The sequence below is a fragment of the Bufo gargarizans genome, chromosome 3 (genome assembly GCF_014858855.1).
Source record: "Bufo gargarizans isolate SCDJY-AF-19 chromosome 3, ASM1485885v1, whole genome shotgun sequence".
NCBI lineage: Eukaryota > Metazoa > Chordata > Amphibia > Anura > Bufonidae > Bufo > Bufo gargarizans.
In genome coordinates, this window is record NC_058082.1 from 373,345,071 (window position 1) to 373,365,652 (window position 20,582).

General features: G+C 42.2%; 1 protein-coding gene across 4 annotated transcripts in view; it reads right to left on the bottom strand.

Annotated features, from left to right (window-relative positions):
* The window catches only part of SYNRG (synergin gamma), a 208,515-nt gene that overhangs the window by 92,305 nt on the left and 95,628 nt on the right, over positions 1 to 20,582 (bottom strand). The gene's annotated exons all lie outside the window — the stretch shown is intronic.

Genomic DNA, 20,582 nt, shown 5'->3' on the forward strand with positions numbered 1-20,582 from the left:
AGCAATGACAAGCTGTACTTTGAGGGAGGTGTATCGTCTGTGTCCTCTGTATCCCCCCAGCCATGCACCAGTGATGCCCATGAGCTGGTTAGGGTGCCACCCTGCTGTGAACACGGTTTCTCCTCCTCCTCATCCTCCACCTCGTTATCCTCCAGAACTCTGCCCTTGCTGGACAATTGTGTACCTGGCGTTTGTGGGTGCAGGAACCCACCCTCGGAGCCAATTGTGAATGACTGGCCTGAAACCCTTGGAAATGATCCCTCTTCCTCCTTCTGTGCCACATCCTCTTCCATCATCGCCCGAAGCGTTTTTTCAAGGAGGCATAGAAGTGGGATAGTAACGCAGAGAACGTCATCGGCACTGGCCATGTTGGTGGAGTATTCGAAACAGCGCAACAAGGCACACGTGTCTCTCATGGAGGCCCACTCATTGGTGGTGAAGTGGTGCTGTTCCACAGAGTGACTCACCCGTGTGTGCTGCAGCTGAAAATCCACTATCGCCTGCTGCTGCTCGCATAATCTGGCCAGCATGTGCAAGGTGGAGTTCCACCTTGTGGGCACATCGCATATTAGGCGGTGAGTGGGAAGGCCGAAGTTACGATGCAGCGCTAACAGGCAAGCAGCAGCATGGTGAGAACGCCAAAAGCGCGCACAGATGGCCCGCACTTTTTGCAGCAGCTCTGACAGATTGGGGTAATTTTTAAGGAACCTCTGCACCACCAAATTCAGCAAATGCGCCAGGAAAGGGATGTGCGTCAAACCGGCTAGGCCCAGAGCTGCTACGAGGCTCACTGGCACCAACCACTCATCGTTCTGTTATTTCATGCCTGTCCACAGCTCCTACGCGGTGTGGGGTTTGTCGCCCAAACAGATACGTTTTAAAACTGCCTGCTGTCGTTTACCCCTGGCTGTGCTGAAGTTTGTGGTGAAGATGTTCTGCCTCAGGTCCAGCCGCCACTACATTTACCCAGTGTACTGTTAGGGAGATATAACGTCCCTGACCATGCTTACTGGTCCATGTATCCGTAGTTAGGTGGACCTTGCCACAGATGGCGTTGCGCAGTGCACACCTGATTTTGTCCCCCTTTGGTTGTGCAGGGAAGGGATGGCTCGCCTGGAAAAGTTGTGGCAGCTGGGCATGACATACTGTGGGACAGCCACCGCCATGAGGCTTTTAAAACTCTCCGTCTCCACCAGACGGAATGACAGCTTTTCAAAGGTTAGCGATTTTGAAATGCGGACCAGGGATCGAGGGGGGGGTAGGGGGGTACTTCCTCTTTCGCTCCAGTGTTTGGGAGATAGACAGCTGAACGCTTCCACGGGACATTGTGGAGATGCTTAGTGTCCCAGGTGGTGGCGTTGCTGACAGATGCAACTGTCACTCCAGAGGGGGATGAAGAGGCCGAGACTGTAGAAGAAGAGGAAGCAGGAGGAGCCAAAGACCTTTCTCTTCCACTATGTGGATGGCCCTGGGAAACCCTGCTAGCAGAGTCATCAAAAAGAAGAGACTGCTCCATGACTTGGGGCTCAGACTGCTTGGCTGATTTACAAGGGTGTGAGGTGAAAGACTGATGGCCATGGGCTGCAGGTGCCAACTCTGATCTTTCAGCAGGAGACAATGTGAAGTGGGAGACAATGTGAAGAAACTGGAGGCACTGTCAGCCACCCTATCTACTATTGCCTGTACTTGTTCTGGCCTCACCATTCGCAGTGCTGCATTCGACCCTACCAAATAACGCTGAAGGTTCTATCACCTACTCGTACCTGAGGAAGGTGTTTCACTTGTGTGTGTAGCTGGCACAGATCGACCACGTCCACTCCCTGCAACAGGAGCTCCACCAGCAGCATCACGACCAGGGCCATGTCCCTTATTTGACGCTCTCCTCATTCTTTGCGTTCACCCACCAAACTAACAGATGGTTTATGTCAGGCGACAATGTAACCGGCAATAGTCAACATTAAGTTCACTGAGAGTAAGGCAGTGCTGATGTCATGAAGAGGAAAAATTTCTTGAGGTCACACAACAGTGAGACAGGCGAATTTTATACAATTACTTCACGGTCACAAAATGTTTTAATTTGTCAATCAACAATGTAACTGCAGTACTGACTGGTTGTATTTGACTCTGACAAATGGGTATTTTTTTAAACCCAGAATATAACTGCAGTATTTAAAGTTTGTATTTGACTGTCACAAATGCAACAAAGGTCGCAAACGTATTATCTTGCAAAAAATGGGTGCTTTTTTAAAACCCAGAATATAATTGCAGTATTTAAAGCTTGTATTTCACTGTGGCAAATGCAGCAAAGGTGTAGGGTCTTGCAAAAAAATTGTGTTTTTTTTAAACCCTGAATATAACTGCAGTATCTAAACCTTGTAGTTGACAAAATGCACATATGCTGTGCTGGTGCACTGAACTTGCACAAAATGGCCGTCGACGCCCACCTAACAGATGGATAAAAGTAATTTTTCTGTGTCACTGGGCTCAGGGCAGGGTGAAAAAATGGTGCACTGCACCCACAAAGCAAAATCGCTGTAGATCGCAGAGTTAACAAGTACTTATAACAGATTCTTTCCTATTCTCTCCCTCACAGCAGCATCCGATCCCTACACTAGTAAGAGCAGAGTGACGTGCAGCGCTACGTGACTCCAGCTTATATAGAGGCTGGGTCACATGCTGCACTGGCCAATTAGTAGGCATGGCTGTGATGGCCTGTAAGGGCACACGAGTTAAAAGCTTGTCGATTAGCTGCTTTGCAGCCTTTCTAAAAGCGCCATTAACTCACCAAACACCAAACTTTTACTGAAAATTTTGGGGTCCAAAAATACAAAGTTCAGTACGAACCAGAACTTTACAGTTCAGGTTCGCTCAACCCTACCCTCCACTTAAAAGTTTCCAGTTCGTTTTTCAATTGAGTGGTACAGTTTATAGATCACATTAAAAGGTGGAAAAAGTTCGGAAATTATTTATATTTGTCTAATTTTTTTACAGCACAGAAACCTGACATTTTAACAGGGGTGTGTAGACTTTTTATATCCACTGTACACACATATATATATATATATATATATATATATATACACACACACCCACACCCACCTACCAGGCCTTCCCTGAAAAACATCTGGATGATGAGAGATGTTGTTCTAAAACCTCTATCAAGTGGTCCCTTAAGTTACAATATTAATTGGTTCTGGGATGACCACTGTATGTTAAAACCATTGTAACCCAAGTCTGCAACACTATGAAAAAAAAACAGTAACTGTTTCCAAAGCCCAAAAATGTTATCCAAGAATAAAAAAAAAAGTGAAGTTTTAAGAAAAATAAGCAGATAACCAAGACATAAAGCAAGTTCTTAATAAAGCAGACGGAAATAGATGCTGTAAGCTGTAAATGTCTATGGTGAGGGCAGGAGCTTCTTCAGGGCCTTGCATAGTACATACAAGTACCAGAAAAATAAAATTGAGTCGCCGCTCAACTGGTGTCCAAAGGAGCACCTCATCTTGGCACAGACAGGGAACAGTACAGGTGTTTTATCAGTGAATTGGCAGTGTTGCTTGGTTGGAGTGAGTCTGAGGCATTGTATGTGCAGTCTAGGTTCAACTTACGATGGCCCAGAAAAGACCAATGTACAGTCGTGGCCCAAAGTTTTGAGAATTACACAAATATTAGTTTTCACAAAGTGTGCTGCTAAAACTGCTTTTAGATCTTTGTTTTAGTTGTTTCTGTGATGTAGTGAAATATAATTACACACACTTCATACGTTTCAAAGGCTTTTATCGACAATTACATGACATTTATGCAAAGAGTCAGTATTTGCAGTGTTGGCCCTTCTTTTTCAGGACCTCTACAATTTGACTGGGCATGCTCTATATCAACTTCTGGGCCAATTCCTGACTAATAGCAACCCATTCTTTCATAATCACTTCTTGGAGTTTGTCAGAATTAGTGGGTTTTTGTTTGTCCACCCGCCTCTTGAGGATTGACCACAAGTTCTCAAGATCTGGGGAGTTTCCAGGCCATGGACCCAAAATGTCAACGTTTTGGTCCCCGAGGCACTTTTATCACTCATGCCTTATGGCACGGTGCTCTATCGTGCTGGAAAATGCATTGTTCTTCACCAAACTGTTGTTGGATTGTTGGAAGAAGTTGCTGTTGGAGGGTGTTTTGATACCATTCTTTATTCATGGCTGTGTATTGGGGCAAAATTGTGAGTGAGCCCACTCCCTTGGATGAGAAACAACCCCACACATGAATGGTCTCAGGATGCTTTACTGTTGGCATGACACAGGACTGATGGTAGCGCTCACCTTTTCTTCTGCGGACAAGCCTTTTTCCTGATGCCCCAACCAATCGGAAAGAGGCTTCATCGGAGAATATGACTTTGCCCCAGTCCTCAGCAGTCCATTCACCATATTTTCTGCAGAAGATCAATCTGTCCCTGATGGGTTTTTTGGGAGAGAAGTGGCTTCTTTGCTGCCCTTCTTGACACCAGGCCATCTTCCAAAAGTCTTCGCCTTAATGTGCGTGCAGATGCGCTCACACCTGCCTGCTGCTATACCTGAGCATGCTCTGCACTGGTGGCACTCCGATCCCACAGCGGAATCCTCTTTTGGAGACGATCCTGGCGCTTGTTGGACTTTCTTGGACGCCCTGAAGCCTTCTTAACAAGAATTGAACCTCTTTCCTTGAAGATCCTATAAATTGTTGATTGAGGTGCAATCTTAGTAGCCACAATATCCTTGCCTGTGAAGCCATTTTTATGCAACGCAATGATGGCTGCACGCGTTTCTTTGCAGGTCACCATGGTTAACAATGGAAGAACAATGATTCCAAGCATCACCCTCCTTTTAACAGGTCAAGTCTGCCGTTTTAACCTAATCAGCCTGACATAATGTTGACGAGCACAAGGCTCACCTAAGTTAACAAGACGATTACTGGAATGATCTCAGCGGGTCCTTTAATGACAGCAATGAAATGCAGTGGAAAGGTTTTTTTGAGATTAAGTTAATTTTCATGGCAAAGAAGGACTATGCAATTCATCTGATCACTCTTCATAACATTCTGGAGTATATGCAAATTGCTATTAAAAAAACTTAAGCAGCAACTTTTCCAATTTCCAATATTTATGTAATTCTCAAAACTTTTAGCCACGACTGTATGTTGAAAATATTGTATCCTTAACCCATTTAGGACCCTGCCATATTTCACCTTAAGGACCAGGCAGTTTTTTGGAAATTTGACTTTCCCCTTATGTGGTAATATCTTTGGAACGCTTTTACTTATCCAAGCCATTCTGAGACAGTTTTCTTGTGACACATTGTTCTTCATGATCGTGGGGGAAAAAACAACAACATTTACACAAAAAAAATAGAAAAATGTACAACTTTACAAATTTCAATTTCTCCACTTTAAAAACAGATAGTAATACCTCATAAAATAGTTATAACTTTACATTCACACCATATGTCTACTTTATGTTTGGATCATTTTGTGAATGCCATTTTATTTTTTGGGGGACATTAGAAGGTCTGGGATTTTGGAAGCAAATCTTTAAATCTCTAAAAAATTTCAAAAAAAAACTTTTTGAACACTTTCAGGCCCAGCGCCAAACATGTACGGCGCTGGGCGGGTGTTTAAAGATGGCCCCTGCTCCTGCATGCTGTGGGCGCCATAGTCGCGGGCGGCTGTCTGCTTCTTTTAGCAGACACCCGCAGCTTATATCCGTGATCGGCAGCAATGCTGATCGCGGACATTTAACCCCTCAGATGCCGTGGTCAATCCTGACCACGGCATCTAAGCGCACTGAAACCGAAAGTGCGCACTTTCGGTTGCGCTCCGGGTCCCCTATGTGGCGAGCGTGTATGCAACAGCCCCTGTCTTTATGAATGACAGGAGGCTGCTGCATAGTATTTTCTATGGAGCCCTTGTCTGTAATAGGGCTCCATAGAAAACAAGTAAAATCATCATAGATTCCAATGCAAGTGCATTGGAATCTACAAACCGGATTCCCAAAAAGTTGGGACACTAAACAAATTGTGAATAAAAACTGAATGCAATGATGTGGAGATGGCAAATGTCAATATTTTATTTGTAACAGAACGTAGATGACAGATCAAACGTTTAATCCGAATAAATGTATCCTTTTAAAGGAAAAATAAGTTGATTAAAATTTTCACAGTATCAACAAATCCCCAAAAAGTTGGGACAAGTAGCAATAAGAGGCTGGAAAAAGTAAATTTCAGCATAACGAGGAGCTGGAAGACCAATTAACACTAATTAGGTCAATTGGCAACATGATTGGGTATAAAAAGAGCTTCTCAGAGTGGCAGTGTCTCTCAGAAGCCAAGATGGGTAGAGGATCACAAATTCCCACAATGTTGCGCAGAAAGATAGTGGAGCAATATCAGAAAGATGTTACCTAGCGAAAAATTGCAAAGACTTTGCATCTATCATCATCCGAAGATTCAGAGAATCTGGAACAATCTCTGTGCGTAAGGGTCAAGGCCGTAAAACCATACTGGATGCCTGTGATCTCCGGGCCCTTAAACGACACTGCACCACAAAGAGGAATGCTACTGTAAAGAAAATCACAGAATGGGCTCAGGAATACTTATAGAAACCATTGTCAGTGAACACAATCCACCGTGCCATCCGCCGTTGCCAGTTGAAACTCTACAGTGCAAAGAAGAAGCCATTTCTGACCAAGGTTTTCACTGGGCCAGGGATTCACAAGTCACGATTCGAAGTTCTTTTTGGAAATCTGGGACGCCATGTCATCCGGACCAAAGAGGACAAGGACAACCCAAGTTGTTATCAACGCTCAGTTCAGAAGCCTGCATCTCTGATGGTATGGGGTTGCATGAGTGCGTGTGGCATGGGCAGCTTGCATGTCTGGAAAGGCACCCACCATCAATGCAGAAAAATATATTCAGGTTCTAGAACAACATATGCTCCCATCCAGACGTCATCTCTTTCAGGGAAGACCCTGCATTTTTCAACAAGATACATTCTGCATCAATCACAACATCATGGCTGCGTAGGAGAAGGATCCGGGTACTGAAATGGCCAGTCTGCAGTCCAGATCTTTCACCTATAGAGAACATTTGGCATATCATAAAGAGGAAGGTGCAACAAAGAAGGCCCAAGACGATTGAATAGTTAGAGGCCTGTATTAGACAAGAATGGGAGAGCATTCCTATTTCTAAACTTGAGAAACTGGTCTCCTCGGTCCCCAGACGTCTGTTGAGTGTTGTAAGAAGAAGGGGAGATGCCACACAGTGGTGAAAATGGCCTTGTCCCAACTTTTTGGGGATTTGTTGACACCATGAAATTCTGATTCAACATATTTTTCCCTTAAAATGGTACATTTTCTCAGTTTAAACTTTTGTTTTCCGTGATTTATGTTCTATTCTGAATAAAATATTAGAAGTTGGCACCTCCACATCATTGCATTCAGTTTTTATTCACGATTTGTATAGTGTCCCAACTTTTTTGGAATCCGGTTTGTACGATAAAAACAATCAATCAGATTATTGTTATAGTTCCCTAAAGGAACTTAAAAAAAAAGTGTAAAAAAATAATAATTCAAATCACCCCCTTTTCCCAGAATAAAACAAAAAAAAACTTATAAAAACACATATCATGGGTGTCGCAATGTGCACTTCATGGATGTCTCTTCATTTTCTACAAAAAATTTAATGAAATGAAAAAATTTAGTAAGTGATCAAAAAGTCATACACACCTCAGAATGGTATCAATGAAAAGTTCAGATCGCCCCGCAAAAAATTAGCCCCCATACAGCTCCGTAAACATAATTACAAAAAAAAAACTATCAAAATATATCAAAAAGCAAGAAAAACACATATAAGATATCCTCGGATTCGTACTGACCTGTAGAATAAAAGTAACCGGTCAGTTTTATCGCACATCGTACGTCGTAAATAAAAAACCCGTAAAACAGTGGTGGAATTGCCTTTTGTTTTGCAATTTAACCCCATTTGGATTTTTTTTTTCTGCTTCCTACTACATGATATGCAATATTAAATGGTGGTGTTGGAAAGCACAACTTGTCCCGCAAAAAAACAAGCCTAAATATGGCTATGTGAACAGACAAATAAAAAAGTTATGGCTTTGGGAAGGCAGCGAGTGCAAAACAAAAACGCAAAAAGGTTAAGGACCAGTTCAGTTATGAAGTCACTGTTGGGCTTACATAATAGAAACCATCCATAAATGGCCCCATTTTATAAACTACACCCCTCAAGGTATTCAAAACTGATTTTACAAACTTGGTTAACCATTAAGGTGTTCCACAAGAATTAAAGGAAAATGGAGATAAAATTTCAGAATTTAACTTTACAGATTACAGATTTTCCATTAAATTTTTTTTCCTGTACAACAGCAAGGGGTTAACAGCCAAACAAAATCAATATTTATTACCCTGATTCTGTAGTTTACAGAAACACCCCATTTGTAATCGTAAACTGCTGTAAGTGCACATGGCAGGGCACAGAAGAAAGTAGCAATATATGGTTTTTGGAGGGCCTATTTCACTGGGATAATTTTAAGTTGACCTGTCACATTTGAAGACCCCCCTGATGGCACCATAGTTTTTTTTACAATGTTCATATGACAGGTTAGATCATGTGCTATTTTTATAGAGCAGATTGATGCGGATGCAAAAATACAAAATGTGACTACTACTTTTTTACCCATTTTACATAATAAAGCATTTTAGATTTTTGAATAGGGGATCGTTTTTGCGGGAAGAGTTGACATTTTTATTGGTACCATTTTTGGGTACATATGATTTTTTTGATCATTTAATATTACACCTTTTGGGGGTAAAGTTATTTTCTTTTACACCATTCAACTTAGGGGGGAGATCATGTGATATTTTTATAGAGAAGGTCATTAACCGCTGCAGCGATACCTAATAGGTCTATTTTTCTTTAATTATTTTAGTTTTATACAATAAAAACATTTTTGAAAAAAACTATCATGTCTCTATATTCTGAAAGCCATGTTTTGTTTTTTTGGGCGGTTGTCTTATTGCAGGGGCTCATTTATTGTGGGATGAGATGACTGTTTGATTGGCACATATGCAAACTGTTGTAATGTCTACACCATTCACCTGATTTGGATGTAAATACCCGCAAATTAAAGCTGGCAGTCTGCAGTTAAAGCACATCTTGTTCGTTTAATTTCAAATCCATTGTGGTGGTGCATAGAGCCAAGAAATTTAGAACTGTGTCGATGTCCCAATATTTATGGACCTGACTGTGTGTGTGTGTGTGTGTGTGTGTGTGTGTGTGTGTGTGTGTATATATATATATATATATATATATTGAAGAAAATCCAGCGGGAGCACCAACCAGGAAACGGGTGCAAAATCCACAAGGGCAGCAGCAATGCCCCAATAATATGGCTTCTGAAAAATAGGACTGCACTCCTGATAAAAGTGAAAAATAAGTGGAACTTTATTCACCCATGATATGGCAACTTTGCAAAGTTGCCATATCATGGGTGAATAAAGTTCCACTTATTTTTCACTTTTATCTGGAGTGCAGTCCTATTTTTCAGAAGCGCTATATACAGGTCCTTCTCAAAAAATTAGCATATTGTGATAAAGTTCATTATTTTCTGTAATGTACTGATAAACATTAGACTTTCATATGTTTTAGATTCATTACACACCAACTGAAGTAGTTCAAGCCTTTTATTGTTTTAATATTGATGATTTTGGCATACAGCTCATGAAAACACAAATTTCCTATCTAAAAAAATTAGCATATTTCATCCGACCAATAAAAGAAAAGTGTTTTTAATACAAAAAAAGTCAACCTTCAAATAATTATGTTCAGTTATGCACTCAATACTTGGTCAGGAATCCTTTTGCAGAAATGACTGCTTCAATGCGGCGTGGCATGGAGGCAATCAGCCTGTGGCACTGCTGAGGTGTTATGGAGGCCCAGGATGCTTTGATAGCGGCCTTAAGCTCATCCAGAGTGTTGGGTCTTGCGTCTCTCAACTTTCTCTTCCCAATATCCCACAGATTCTCTATGGGGTTCAGGTCAGGAGAGTTGGCAGGCCAATTGAGCACAGTAATACCATGGTCAGTAAACCATTTACCAGTGGTTTTGGCATTGTGAGCAGGTGCCAGGTCGTGCTGAAAAATGAAATCTTCATCTTCATAAAGCTTTTCAGCAGATGGAAGCATGAAGTGCTCCAAAATCTCCTGATAGCTAGCTGCATTGACCCTGCCCTTGATAAAACACAGTGGACCAACACCAGCAGCTGACATGGCACCCCAGACCATCACTGACTGTGGGTACTTGACACTGGACTTCAGGCATTTTGGCATTTCCCTCTCCCCAGTCTTCCTCCAGACTCTGGCACCTTGATTTCCGAATGACATGCAACAGTCCAGTGCTGCTTCTCTGTAGCCCAGGTCAGGTGCTTCTGCCGCTGTTTCTAGTTCAAAAGTGGCTTGACCTGGGGAATGCGGCACCTGTAGCCCATTTCCTGGACACGCCTGTACACGGTGGCTCTGGATGTTTCTACTCCAGACTCAGTCCACTGCTTCCGCAGGTCCCCCAAGGTCTGGAATCGGTCCTTCTCCACAATCTTCCTCAGGGTCCGGTCACCTCTTCTCGTTGTGCAGCGTTTTCTGCCACACTTTTTCCTTCCCACAGACTTCCCACTGAGGTGCCTTGATACAGCACTCTGGGAACAGCCTATTCATTCAGAAATTTATTTCTGTGTCTTACCCTCTTGCTTGAGGGTGTCACTGATGGCCTTCTGGACAGCAGTCAGGTCGGCAGTCTTACCCATGATTGCGGTTTTGAGTAATGAACCAGGCTGGGAGTTTTTAAAAGCCTCAGGAATCTTTTGCAGGTGTTTAGAGTTAATTAGTTGATTCAGATGATTAGGTTAATAGCTCGTTTAGAGAACCTTTTCATGATATGCAAATTTTTTTAGATAGGAATTTTGGGTTTTCATGAGCTGTATGCCCAAATCATCAATATTAAAACAATAAAAGGCTTGAACTACTTCAGTTGGTGTGTAATGAATCTAAAATATATGAAAGTCTAATGTTTATCAGTACATTACAGAAAATAATGAACTTTATCACAATATGCTAATTTTCTGAGAAGGACCTGTATATATATATATATATAGAGAGAAGGAAAGTCCGCAGCACTCCTTTAAGTAAAAAAGTGAATTTTATTCACACATGTCAGACAACGTTTCGGTCCTCTCACAGGACCATTTTCAAGCCTGTGAGAGGACCGAAACGTTGTCTGACATGTGTGAATAAAATTCACTTTTTTACTTAAAGGAGTGCTGCGGACTTTCCTTCTCTACTGAATTTGTCCCATATCGAGGGACCACCGCGGGCACCTGCATTATTTCTGCACTAAAGGGAGTGCTGCCTGAATCTTTTTATGGATCTATATATATATATATATATATATATATATATATATAGCAGGACAACCCCTTTAACATTAAACATGAGAAATGTTACGTAAACCCTTGACCGTTTTTGGCAGTCACATAGTAATGAATAGAGGACGGCCGCCACAGTGTGGTCCGCTATCCTTCACTTTGCAGGCACTGTTTTAGAGATAGCTGCAGGGCCCAGAGGTGGGACCTGCCTGCAGCTATCAGACATTGAGACACAGCCACTTTAAAGGAAATGTGTTATCAAAAAATATATCTGCCAGTTAAAAAACAGATAGCAGTACATATCTTTTTTTTCCTAATGTGTTTTTAATTTCTGATTGCAAATTCTTTTTATTCTAGTTCCTGAACATGATTATGGGGGCGGCCATATTGCCTGAGCTGTTCTTAACAGCATTTAGAAAGCATTAAAATTGCTTTACGGCAGCTACATGGGAGATAAACGCAATGGTCAGGAGTTGGGATGAGCGAACTTCATATTTTGAAGTTCATGTTCGGGTTGGGGTACTGTATATGCTGAATTGCGTTATGGATCCCGTTACCACTGGCCATAATGCAATTACATGACAGAACGCATAACGGAATCCCTTTAGAGGCATTCCTTTATTCATTCCGTCATACAGAAGTCTATGGCTAGCAGAACGGACCAGTCCGGTTTTCGTTATACTGGAGTCCTCTACTGTGACCTGTGCAGAGGTCATTGAGCAAGAAAAGAGAAGATAAACTCTGACAATCGCCTACTGAAAACAGATCTATCCTATAATGCTTTAAGAAGGTAGCTCCAGCTTTACAAATCTGGTGCATAAATGCACATACCCTTTGTGCCCAGGAAGCTGCTAAAGCTTTGGTGGAATGTTCTACAAAACCGAAATTTGTAGCCCTACAGAAGTATAAGCTAATTTAATTGCCCTAGTGATCCATCTAGCCAAAGTATGACTGGCAACCTTCTCTCCTTTATTCTGTGCCTGAAACTGTACAAACAACTGCAAAGTCTTCCTCCACTCACTAGCAGCCTCCAGGTATTTACATACACACCTTCTCACATCTAAATTGTGAGACCTCTCCTCCCCAACATCCTGACAAAAGGAGGGTAAGACAATCTTCTGAGACCTGTGAAAATCGGACACAACTTTAGGAAGAAAGGCGGGATCTGGTTTGAAGACAATTCTTCTATAAAGTGTGGGATGGGGAAGCTGACAAAGAAATTTCCCCTACTCTCCTAGCAGAAGTTATGGCAACCAAAAAGGCCGTCTTATAAGAGAGCATTTTAATCAGAATGGACACATTTGGCTTAAAGAGCGTTTGCCTGAGACTGGACAAAACAAGATTTAAATCCCACGGAAGTGTTGAATCTCTAACTGAAGGCCTTCGTCTGGAGGATGCCTTAATAAATCTTTTAACTCAAGGGTGGTCCCAAACTAACATTAAAAAAATGGTCTAAGATTCCTTTAAGCCTTTCCTGTAGCAATTCAAGTATCAGAGGGATAATAGGAGACATAGAAATATCCACCTCAATTTTAGTAAAATCCCCAAAAGTTCTTAGATAACTCCCTGATGTTACTTGCTTCCTGCTTACCTGAAGGGTGTTGATAAGCTCTTCCTGAAAGGCCCCTAGACCTTAAGGATTACCTCTCAATATCCATGCTATCAGATGCAGCTTTACGACCTCTAGATGTAAAAGAGGACCCTGAAAAAAGAAATCCTCTCTCTGGCAGAATCCAGGGGTCCGACAGGGAGAGTTTCCTCAACCATGTGAACCACACCTCCTTGACCAATATGGGGCAATAAGGATCACTGTAGCCTCTTCTCCCCTGATCTTTTGAATAACTCTCAGCAGGAGGCATAATGGGGGAAAAGCATAACAGAGACCCCTCTCTCAGGACTGAGACAGGGCATCTATACCGGACAATCTCTGGGATTTAGAGAGAAGAATTTTCTGCACTTTCTGTTCTCCCTGGAGGCACAGAGGTCTATCAAGGGAACCCCCCCCCCCATTAGATACATTTCTGTAAGAAAACTTCCTAATTCAAACACCAGTCCACCTGCCTGATCTCTTCTGCTCAGGAAGTCTGCAGACACATTTGCTGATCCCTTCAAGTGTACCGCTGAGAGAGACAGGTGTATATTTTTCCCACTAGACAGAAAATTTCCTGAGAAATGTCTGAAAGTGTTTGAGACATTATTCCCCCCCTGCCTGGTCACAAATGCAGTAGCACGGTCAGAAAATATTTTTACATGCCTGTCCCTTTATTTGAGGTATATATTGGTTTATTGCACATAGAGTTACTCTTAGCTCTCCTGCATTCTGAGACCGTTTTCTCTGAGAGAAGGTCCACTGACTCTGAATGTATCCCAGAACAGAATGTGCTGCCCATCCTGATGGACTGGCATCTGGGGTGATAATCAGGGGATTCTCTCTGGACCATACTATTCCTGACTTTAAGTTCTGCGGTACCATACACCAATGAAGCGATTTTATCAATGAATCTCAGACCCGACACCTCTTTTCTAGGGAAGATTGGATACCCACTGCGTTAGAATCTGGGATTGCAAAAACCTGGAAGCAACCGAGCCGATTTTACTGCCGGAATGCAAGATACTGACATAGCTTCCCTTATAGTCACTTCCCTGTGCTGCATTATAGCTTAAATTGTTTGAAGGATGTTGCATATCTTCCTTTGTGGAAGGAAAGACATCTGGGATCTGGAGTCTAACTGGATCCCTAGAAAAGTACAAAGGCAATTTGGAGTTAGAGAGCACTTCTCCCAACTCACCAACCACCCCAAGTCCTCCAGGATTTGGAATTTTAACTTGTTGGGGAGAATGCCCTACTATGAAAAGATTGTCTAGGTAAGGAATTATTATAATATCGCCATGCACCATGACCTCCGCCATCAATTTGGTGAAAACCCTTGGTGCTTGGGATATCCCGAATTGTAGAGCTCTGAACTGTAGGTGCAACACCCCTTCCTCAGACTGAACTGCTACGCTGAGGAATTTCTGGGATGAATGGTGTATTGGCACATGATAGTATGCATCTTTTATATCTATTGATGCCATTAAACAGTTACTGAATTGTCGATGATATTGACTCCATACAGAACTTTTGATATGCAAGATATAGGGTTGCATCGGTTATCGAAATTTTGATACCCAATCGATACTTCTATACTAGTATCGATTCGGTGCGCAGCCTAGTATCTTCTCTTATGAAAGAACATGGGTCTCGGTGCGTGCTATGTTCTGTGGCCAGAACTCATTTTTCAGATAATCAGAGATAATTCATTTATTGTCCATCCCAGAATTGGATCTTTTGAATAATGGCCAATGTTTCGGTCCACTAGGACCTTGTTCACGGCCTAAGTACAAATAAATGTATAAAGTTTTAATACAGGAATGGCCCTTAGGGCAAACAGACAATATTAGATATAACAAATGCGAAAATAAGGAATAAATTGATGTCAAATATATAAATATCAAGAACATCAAAATTAGAGCAGATCTGTCAAATGAACATATCAATCTGAATAGGATGATTCCAAGATGACATCATTTTTTTCATAGTCCGAGTAGAACTAGTGTAAGACCTACTGTATATGAGGGAGCAGTGATACAATGTAAATAGATACATATGGAGTGTCATGTGGTAGCTCTCATCTAACCACAAGAATGGATGGTGTATGTTCTATATAAAGAGACAGTAGTATAATGTATACAGTTATTCATATGCCGACTCAGGTGGTGTAATTTAGTAAGCCCTAAAATAGCATATTACTAGCTAGATAAGAAGAAAATATATATATATATATCTAGAAACAGATACTCAATAGGACCCCAAGAATATAGCATAGAGGAGAGGTCTAGGTAACTGGATAGTACTGAATGCCTTAAATTTCTCTTGACGACTGAAACCATAAAAGCGCATAGCAGAAAGCAAGATGAAGGACAGAACCAGAGCTGTAAAGGGAAAATATAGCGCCAGTGGAAACAATAATAGCGGCAATCGCAGGACACAGACCTTAGCGTTGTAGATCGGGAGACGTCAGGAGGACTAGTGTCAAGCGGGAGATCGGGGTATTAACATAAGGTCGAAAAGGGGAACGGCGCATGCGCCGGCGTCTCTCGGCTGATGCCGAAGTATCAAGAGAACAAGTGCGTCACTCGCGCATGCGCACAGGCTCCCCGCTGGAGGAGGTCCGGCCGCAGTACAGCAAACAGGTCGAGAGGCGAATGGACAAAAACTACAGCATGATGCAGTTTTTTTCTGGCTGCCTCTCTGCCGTACTGAAGCCGGACCTCCAGCCCACCCCCATTATAGTGAATGGGTCTGGAGAGCACTGCCGGCGGCACGGTGGGCTAGCATTAGCATCAATCTGGCAAGCTGTTCCCCCGCCGGAACAGCCTGCCGGAAAAGGCTGCCGCAAGTAATATGAGGCACATGGACTGAATTCATAAGACTGTGCCAAATAGCAAGTGACTGTTCATGTAGCTAATGCATTAACCCCATGTTGCCCATTATGCAAGAATATGGATACTTGATAGGGTTATAAAGAGGCACATGGGGGTTTTATCACTAGGATCGGTTGGACGTGTGCCTCACAATTACCCTATCATGTATCACCTTGTCTACACCAATTTAGTACCACAACACTTAGGGCTCATTCAGATAGCCAAGTTGTTTTGCGTATCCGCAAAACACGGATACTGGCCGGGTGCATTCTGCGGACCGCACATAGCCACAACCGCAATAGAAAATGCCTATATTTGCCTGCGACTGCGGACAAGAATAGAAAAATACTCTATCCTGTCCACAGAGCAGCAGAACGGAACCAAGGTTGAGGACAGCATAGCATATGGTGTGCTGTCCGCATCTTTTGCGGACTCATTAAAATTAATGGGTCAGTACCCGTTCTGCAAAATTGCGGAACAGGTGCGGACCCGTTCATACGGCCATCTAAATAGGCCCTTAGAGTGAGGGCATATGGAGTGGCAATTTGGGACAGCAAACAAAGAACTGCTCCATCTGGGTTAGTCCATGTTCAGTCACACACAGTCTCATCGTGTATGTGCGGTCCACTAAATGCAATTGCAATGCAATGCAATTTGCGGACCGCAAAACACCTACGGTGTCAGAATGGACCCTGAAAAATGAAGCAAAAATGGATCCTGCATTAGTGCATTTTAAACATTAGTTATGCACATATGGCATCTGTTTCAGTCATTTCCATCTGAGATCATTTTTATTTATTTATTTTTTACGGAAACAAAATCTGACATGGTCATGCAGGAGTTTTCCCTCTAAAATAACAGATCTCTGGTGGAAATGGCTGAAGCAGAGGCTAAATATGCTTAAGGGCTAATGTACATGTTCCGTGCATTGGGGACCGCAAATTTCTGGTCCCCAATGCACAGGCAACATCTGCGCGGATTCCGCCGATGGATCCAGACCTATTCTACTTGAATGGGTCTGTGATCTGTCCACACCACAAAAAAAAATAGAACAGGTTATTCAAAACTGATTTTACAAACGTTGTTAACTGTTTAGGTGTTCCACAGGTATTCGGCTACTTTCATAAATGCGTTTTGGTTTCAGGTTTTAAGATTCGGTAGAGGATCTGAAAACCTGATGCAGTCCTCCCTTGCATAACAGAAACAGGACAGATCTATTTTGTAGCCCATAGACTTATTAGGACGGAATGAATAACTGAATCCATAACGCAATTCACCTTTAACCAACAAACGAAATGTGAACGAATTTCATATGCGGAAATTCACTAATCTATGCTCATTTTATTATGTGCTGTTTCCTTGACACTCACCATCCTGTTACCCCTTCATTATATTCTATCTACATTAGCCATTATCTGCCTGCCTCAGCCATGTACAGCTCACATGCTTTATTCAACTTCTTGAATCATCTCAACCCATCATGTCCCAGAGTGTAGGACAATAAACACTTTTACAAATCACAGAACCATTTGCTCTCTCTTTATACTTTTGCTTCTAAGTTCAGGGGATCTCTCTTCTGACCCTGTTCCACCCTCTTCTAATTTGAACCCCTTCCCATTCACACATAGAAATCCTGCTAATCTCATTAACTTTCACTGTATGTCTACAACTATGCACTCTGGAACTTATGGTCAGTATGCAACTAACTCCCCTACATTCATGACCTCTTTCACGTTCTCTGGCCCTCACTGAAACTTGGATTCAACAATCTGACACTTCTTCCCCTGCTGTTCTCTCTTATGGTGGCTTACATTTTCTTCTTACTCCCAGACCTAAGAACAGACATGGCTCTGCTCGGTTTCTGACTTCAACCGTGCTCTCCCGTCCTCTCACCTCAACATTTTCTTCTTTACTATCGCCAATTCTCATCCATCTTAGCACACTCCTACTTATCACATATTCAGATGTCTACAACCCATTAACCTTCACAAACCTACAGTTATCATTGTCTCCAATCTCCTCCCTCTTGTGTCTTGATCTGGATGCAAAACGGAATACTGACACTCTCAGAAGCAAGTTGTATGAAGTGACACTTCTACACTCAACATCTGTGAACAGACAAAAGTAACCCTGGTACACACCTCAAACTTACTTTCACCAGTGATGCTCCAGGATTGCTGAACGCTTATGGAGAAAAAGGCATGCACCAAAATTTTTTCTCCATTACAAATTTATAATTCTGCCCTCTACTTTGCTCAACAGACCTATTTTACATATTTTTACTATCCAACTAAAAACAGTCCAAAAGTGCAGGTGTCTATTACAGACCTCTCTACTTTAAAGAGAAAAGTGAAAACATCCAGCATGAAATGCCAGCCACCTTCATCGATCTCCCTCTCTACCGCACTTCTCCAGGTTTACTTTCTACATTCAATCCTGTTGCAGAAGAAGCCTTTATGATCCTCTCTTCTTCTCGCACTATTGACCCTATATCTTCATGGCTCTTCCAGTCTCTCTCACTAGCTGTCATTACCCACCTAAGTAAAAATTTTAACCCCTCTCTCTATTCTGGTATCTTCCCTTCCTCTTTCAAACATTTTGTCATAGGCGCATTATAAAAAAATAAAATAAAATTAATGTCTGAAGAAAGCCCTTTTGAGGCATTGGTTGGAAGGGGTAGTGCCGTCTTGGGAGGAGGTATTGGGCACGATGAAGGCTGTCCTTTATTTGGAGAGACTTGAGGTGGAGCAGGACAAGGAACGTATGGTTGAAAAGTTTGTAAAAAAATGGAGGTGCTTCATTGAGAAGCTATTGTCACGGGGGGAAATTGAGGAGCTTATGCGCCCGTTCAAACTGACTAAATGGTACCTGGAAGCGCGACTTGCTAATAGGTTGGGAAACCTGGAGGCTTAATCCGGAAAGTGTGAGATAGGATAGGCATTCTTATGTAAGGCAATCGAATCAGTGTTTTTGGGGTTGGGGGGCTGTGGGGGAGTTCAGGGACGGTGGGGGGGGGGGGTGGCGGGCTGGGGATGGGAGGGGAGAAAAGTAAAAATGATGTGGAATGATGAATTTGTGAGACGATCAATGTTATTTGCTTGCGCAATGTAACTTACTACTTTTGACATCAACGTCTGTATGGTATATGTATTGCTTGCATTTTTCCACTTCAATAAAAAGAAGTTTAAAAAAAAAAAATTAAAAAAAAAATATTCCATTTATTTCACATCAAATGAAAAATTTAATGAAATGTGATCAAAAAGTCACACATTCCAAAATGGTATCAATAGAAACTACTGTTCATCCCGCCAAAGACGACCCTTCATACAGCTCTATTGACAAAACTATAAAAAATGTATTGGGGTCAGAGTATGGTGATGAAAAGAACACAAAGAAACACAACAAAAACTATATAAATATGGTATGGCTGCAAGTGTACTGACACAGATAATGACCGTAGTGGTCAGTCGTACCACATAGGGAATGCTGTTAAAACAAAGCAAATAAAACGGTGAAATTGCATCCCCCTTCCCCCCCCCCGCCTCATTTCAACTCCATGCGAGTGCCACCAACTCACCATTAATCATGCAGCGGCGAGCAGGTGCAACTACAAGCCGCCTCATCCATTTCAATTGGACGGCTCATTCCTATATACTTTTCAACGGAACAAGCTGTCCCATTGAAATGAATCGGATAGCTTGTAATTACACTTGCTCACCTCGGCACGATCGACGGCGAGCAGGTAAACAAACAAGGGAAGGCTGCGTTTGTATGGAGTTGAAATTGGAGGTGCAAAAAAGCAATTCCCCATTTAATGGGTTTTGTTTTTACAGCATTCTATGTGGTTAAGAATAACTACTACATTCATTATCTGGGTCAGTACAATTACAGCCATACCACATTTACAGTCCTGATCAAAAGTTTAAGACCACTTGAAAAATGGCAAAAAATCATATTTTAAATTGTTGGATCTTAACAAGGTTCCAAGTAGAGCTTCAACATGCAACAAGAAGAAATGAGAGAGTGAGACAAAACATTTTTTGAGCATTAAATTAATTGAAAATAATGATTAAACTGAAACAGGCTTTTTTTCAGCTGATCAAAATTTTAGGACCACATGCCTTTAAAAGGCAAAATCTGTGCAAAGATGTGGATTCATTGTCATTTTCTGTCAGGTAGTCGCACGTTGTGATGGCAAAGGCAAAAAAACTCTCCCTTTTTGAACATGGTCGGGTTGTTGAATTGCATAAGCAGGGTCTCTCATAGCGCGCCATCGCTGCTGAGGTGGGACGCAGTCATTTGGAATTTCTTAAATGATCCTGAGGGTTATGGAACAAAAAAGTCAAGTGGAAGACCCAAAAAAAGGTCATCAGCACTGAGCCGGAGGATCCAATTGGCTGTCCCTCAAGACACTGGACGATCCTCGACCCAAATTAAGGCCCTTACTGGTGCTGACTGCAGCCCCATAACCATCAAACGGCATCCGAGACTGAAGGGCTTCAAAATCAAAAAACTTCTTCAAAGCCCTCGTCTCCTTGAACGCCACAGAACTGCTCGTTTTGACTTTGCAAGAGAGCACCAAACATGAGACATGCAAAGGTGGAAGAAAGTTTTATTCTCTGATGAGAAAAAATTTAACCTTGATGGTTTCCAACGTTACTGGCATG